Source organism: Adiantum capillus-veneris, chromosome 10 (assembly GCF_014529385.1).
Source record: "Adiantum capillus-veneris isolate H3 chromosome 10, ASM1452938v2, whole genome shotgun sequence".
NCBI lineage: Eukaryota > Viridiplantae > Streptophyta > Polypodiopsida > Polypodiales > Pteridaceae > Adiantum > Adiantum capillus-veneris.
The window spans coordinates 121826200-121832461 of record NC_140940.1 but is presented as its reverse complement, the minus strand read 5'-3'; positions in this window follow the sequence as shown (position 1 = coordinate 121832461).

The window sequence follows — 6262 nt, the reverse complement described above, 5'->3', positions numbered from 1 at the left end:
TTCAAAGATACACTTATTTTAATGCATTATTGCAAGCATGGTTACAAAACTTTGTCAAGGAGAAATGTCATGCTTTCATATGGCATGAGGTGTCCTTGGGAATTAAATGAAAGTCAAAGCTAAGGAGACCACATGAAGACTTTTGCTGCCATAAATGGACCCTATTTTGATGAATTTTTTACACAAGGTTCCAATCCGAATTGGAGAATGATTTTAAAATGAAAATCGTAGCTAATGAGCTGAAGTTTCTGCCCATATTTTTACTTTTTTATTTGGAGCTACGGTTGAGGAGATATGATCAAAATACTGGACCTCAGTCTGCCCACATCATGCAGGGACAGCTCATTTCCAACTTTTCCAATTCCTGTTCACGCTGGCTCCTCTCTTCTTGTGTAAACCCTTGTGGGTTCCCTTCACCTATAAAAGGGGACCTCTTATTCCTTGGAAGGAACTCAATCATTCAAGCCATTGATGAGAGGAATTCTTGAGGGAGTGAGTAGTAATGCCTAATTGTACTTAGCCCCATTAACATAAGCCCAAGCCTACACTTTCTTCTAGAGGAAAACTAGCCATTCTTGTACGCCATCCTTGGAGGATCAACTCTAATCAAAGAAGGTGTTGTACTTGGCGTATCAATCAACGTTGAATTCTCCCCTCTTATTCTCTCTCCCATCAATAATGGTGCCGAAGGGTTTCAAGTAAGATGTGTTCTACATTGATGTTTTCTTGATTTCTTGTTGTTTTCATTTTCATCTCTAATCCAACATATATATATGTATCTAATCTCATCTCCTTAACCAAACCTATCTTTCTCATTCTTAGTAATTCATCCTCTCTAGGTTCTCTTTTCTACAGGTACATCTCTCCCCGCAGTATCCTTATTGCCTACGGGCAAGAATAGGGCTTGGGAGGGAAACTTCTCGTCTCTTCACTTCTCTCATATCTACATTTCTCACATACTATCCTAGATGAATAACCCACATGATGATCATTTCTATCGCTTTCACTCTGTACAATCTATTAGAATTAATGTATGGATTAGCCGTAAGATACACTTTCAACAACGTATAGTGTTTCTCTTTGGCCCTGAAAGGCTCAATGAAATACTTCTATCACCGGATCCCATCATACTACCTCTCATAGACTATAATTTTTCTTTTGATGTAAGCGTAGTTATCTTGCTATGAACCAAGAGGATTTGTACACACAATTAATCCCAATCACTAGACAAAATATATATATTATGGTAAGCACAAAACTACAATTCCAAAGAACAATTCGTAGCCTATTTGGTCAGCCAAGATTGAATGCCATTAACTCATCCATTAACCCTTTCATATTACCCATGATACGATATGACCATAGCCTTGATGTTTTCATCTTCGTATTGTTTTGACATTCTCTTTTGCGTTCTTTCTTTGTGTGTGTGTGAGTGCAAGAGAGAAAGGGTGAGTCTTCTTTGATTGCACTCCTTTCCAAACCCTAGTCTTCATGGCATCTATGGTTTAACTCCTTCATATAGTTTTTGTTGAGTTCTCTCACAAAATCTCACAGCCATAAGCCCGGTGCTTTCCTGGCAAGACCGCAAATTTCTCGACATATTTTTGGTGAACCCGACGCGAATCTGCTAGGGTGAGAGTTTGTGGGTAACCATGGGTGATCATGTTGAGCAACAGGGTATGCATTTTGACCCAGCAACAATGCAAATGTTTCAAGCATTTGCAATGTTCATGCAACAACAACATGCTACTGAAAGAAGGGAGATTTCAGCAACGAAGGCCATACAAGCGGTCGTCAACAGAATGGATCAGTTCAATGGCAAAGATGTAACCAAGTGCTTACGCGAGTATGTGAAGGAGATGGAGCTGCATCGCGTGTCAGAAGGTGAGATGATTCAAAGCTTTGAGCTAGTTGTTGCTCCAGAAATTAGGGAGCATGTTAGGGCAATTAAAGATGGGCATGGGAGAAATTGGGAAGAACTCAAAGTAGCTTTAAAGGAGGAATATTTCATGGAGGACTCTGAGAGAGTGACCAAAAGCACATTCTTAGAATGGGTAGTCAAAAAGCCAAAGCAAGGACTATCAATAACAGAGCTACTTAGGGAATTTGAGCGGCGCTATGCACAACTCACTAGGACAGAAAGGGCCACACTAGATGCAGAGAAGACAGATCTTTTCTTACAAGCTGCAGGTAAAGAGTTTCAAGAAAATTTGGAGCTTCTTCTTGAAGATAAAGATGCTGAGCAAGGACTAAAGACCGACTGGAATGAGGTTGAAGGTGCTGTCTCACTGCTTGCCAAACGACAAAGAAGAAGGGACAAGATGGTAGTAAACACTACAAGTCCTTCCACCTCAACTTCTGACAAAATGGTAAAGCCTACTTTTATCGCTCCTAAGTTTGATGAATCCATGCTAGATGAGCTTGTGAAGGGAATGCGTGACTTGAAGGTGAAGTTTGCAAAGCTTGAAGAAAAAGGCCAACCATCAGGGCCACTTCCTAGGCAAAGACAACAGCCCAAAGAAGGGTTTGTTAATAGATGTATTTGGTGTGATAGTACAGACCATGTAAGAAGGGATTGTGATGATTTTAGTGATGCTTTGTCAAAAGATGTTGTCTTTTTTAAGGATGGTAAAATCCACTTAAGAGAGACAGGTCTACCCTTGAGGACTAACTTTGGGAAGGGGGGAATGCAAACCTTAGTTGAAGATATGGCAACCAAGCATGCCACCTCTTCAGTTGAGGCAGCTACTTATGGAGTAAAAATTGAACATTTTTGTGATGAAGAGGTGAGTGACCATCATGGTCAAATTTGGCCAAATGTCATGCAATTAGCTACAAAGGGAAAGCTTACAAAAGAGATTCTACTGAGGCGGTCCGGGGCGGGCAACAAGAAGAGTGGCCTCTAGACACCCTTCAAGGCTCCCGTGCTGCTCAATGGGGCTGGGGCACAACACCACACAAACCAAAACAACACACCCACAGCCAAATCCCAACTACACAAGGGGCACCACCTAGTTTAAGAGCGAACTAGGACGCAAAAGAGGAGAATCGTTAGAGCAACCCACAAACAAGCAAGGAATTTACACTAACCCTAACACCAATGGAATACTCTCACACACTAAAACACGAGAGAGAGAGAGAGAGAGAGAGAGAGAGAGAGAGAGAGAGAGAGAGAGATAGTGCTCGGGCTGCTTTGAAACGTATCGGCAATGATCAAGCAAACACAACTATATATTTAAGAAAGAGAGAGAGAGGGGGAGGGAGTGCTTGTTGCATTAATACCTTCTTACAAATCTGTCATGACAAATCAAAGTGAGATTAGTACTTGTTCAACATAGCTTGCGTAAATTTCACCACAACACATCACAAGAAAAGCCACCCCAATCACTATCTTAAGGCCAGGGGAGTCCTCTCCACCCTGTCGCCCTCTTACAGTATGTGGGATTTATGGCTAGATTGATGACAACACCAGAGACAAGCTATCAAGAACTTAACAAAAAACACCAAGACACTTACGCATCATTGTTGTCCATTACTTCACGTTGGAAGGGAGACAAAGTATCCAAGCTTAGTCCAAATCCACCCTCCTTGATTCAGAGAATGTTGGGCTTACACTAGTAGGAGAAATGATAGATTTCCTACTCTCAATTGAATGATCACTCTCTCTCTTACAATGGCATATAGTTCCCTTGCTAATCCCCTATTACAACACATGCACATGCATAAGACAATGAGCTTCCACTCAAGAGCTCCTTCTAGAGAGGTTGAGCTTGGCTTCTCAAGCTATAGCATAGTGCTCTTGCTTATGGCTCTCCTTTTGTGCTAGCTACACCCTCCTTTTATAGCAATTTTGAAGGCTAGGGTTACTCCTCTAACCATGGTTGGGTTAGATTTTCAGCAATTTATCTATTTTCTTTTGCTTGGAATTATCAAGAAGTTGGTAGGGAAAGAGAGAGGGGAGAAATGGAGGTGATAGGACTTTTCATAGTGGGTTAGTGTTAGTAGAGTTAGTATTAATTTACAAATGGAATTGGATATTTACAATGGGAGTATCCATGTAGGATACAAATAAGGAAGAAAAAAACTCTTAAGAGGTAAGAAAAGGTGGCTTTCTTACAAGGTTGATGCTCCAAGTGTCTTGAGTAGGGCCGATTTCGACACTTGTTGACGGTCCACTAGCTTTGACGGTACATTTTTTCTCCACTCTTGACCGTCCTTGAGAGACAAGGTAATTGAAGCTGAGTAATCAACCACCATGATGCTGTCTTTTAAGAGAAGAGGCTGAATTTTGTGGTTTTTTTTATAGATATGGGTAATTTGGAGGAGGAAAAATGAGACTAGGTGGTCAATTTTGGAATGGAATTGTGTGTGGGAGGTGTGAGTTCACCATGGTTTCTCTTATTCTTCAAGGTTGAGGAGAAGGTGAGTAGTGTGCAGAGAGGAGTGGTGAGAGAGATGGGGATGATGAGTGGAGAAGTGTGTGTGAAAGAGGAAAATGATAAAGTGGAAGAGAGAGTGTGGCTGCATAGCATGGGAAAATTGGGGTCCACTAAAAAACTCATAGCTCACAGCTCGTAGCTCAAAAAAATATGAAAAAATTTGAGGCAAAAGTTCAGCCCACGAGCTACAACTTTTGTATGTATCATTTTTTCAAATTCGGAGAGCAAGTGAACTTTAAAAATTCAGCAAAACCGACCGTTTTTTTCCACTGCAAGGTCCTTGTGGGGTCCTTCTTTGGATGATTCTTTTGAATACCTCCAAGAGTGAGCCCTCCATAGTGCATGTATGCATGCCACCTACCCTTGACCTTATTTGGTAGGTCTATAATTGAAGATATTGTTGAGATTAGGATATAAGTGAATAGTACAACTAAGAAAATCAAATATTAAGGGGTCTAAAAAATATGTACATGTCAAATATAAATAATATAAGAGAAAAAATATAAAGGGGTCAAAAGAAATCTCTCTCATTATGAGGCTACCATAAAAAGATAAATATTTTTGGTGTTTTAATTTTTTTAGAAAGAAAACAAAATAGATGTAGGAAGGGAAAAATCAAAATAGTGAAAAAATATATACATAAATAAAACTAGTTTTTTTGGATTTTTGTTGGGATGGAGTTACACCAAAAATAAGAGAAGCTTACATGAAAATATTTCTATATGGAATAAAGAGTATGAAAAATGGTAAGAAAAAATTGTGGTAATGGTGAGGCAATGTACAGAGCATAAATAACACACACCTAGGTAGAAATATTTAAATAAATACCAAAATAATTATGAAAAAATCTTTTATTTAGGCCCTATATACAAAGAAATATTTACACACAAAGAGGCCATAATATACTTTTTTTTTATTATTTTTTATTTTTGGCTCAACTAGCCCAGTGACTAGCGAGCTGAGGGTTTTTAAGAAGATATGAGAAAAGCCCCCTAACTCACACACGCCTATGTACAGTGAAATGATAGGGATAGCCATAGCGTTTGGGTGATTTTGGTAGGGTGAGGTAACTCACTGTGGCAATTACAAAGAGCCGAAAAACGGCTATCATTAGCCCTCCCCCTGGATGATGGTATATTCATGTACCATCATAGAGCATCTTTTCCAAAGAGAGTGCTTCAGAGTCCTTGACAAGATCTTCATTGTTTGGCCGCTTGGAATTTTGGTTTGTGTTACACTCATGTTTCATGGAACAATACTTACATGGGATAGTTGCCTTTTGCTGTGGTAGATCCTTTGGTAGAAGGCGACTCAAATAGGGCTTCAAGCGATACCCGTTTACCTTCCTGGAGTGCTCTTTACCATTCAAGTCCATAAGCTGATAGTAACTAGAATTGAAAGCCTTCTTGACTATGTATGGCCCTTGCCATCTAGTTTCAAACTTGGCATCAAAACGATTGTCAAGTCGATTGTCATACCTTAGCACCAGATCTCCTTCATTGATGCCTTTGTCCTTTAGTTTCTTGTCAAGCTTCTCCTTCGCCTGCGTAGCTTTCCGCTTGTAGCACTCGTATGCTGCTTCTCTTTTCCACTCAAGCTCAGCTAAGGTAAGAAGTCGATCCATCCATGCTTCTTGATCATCTTGTGTTGATTTGCCATGAAGTCGCATTGTTGGAATGTTTAGTTCAATTGGCTGTAAAGCCTCTTGACCATAGACCAAGTGAAATGGTGTGAACTCCGTGGCTTCCCTATATGTGGTTCGATACGCCCACAAGGCACCATCCAAGAAGTCATCCCACAACTTTGTCTTGTTTTTCACCATC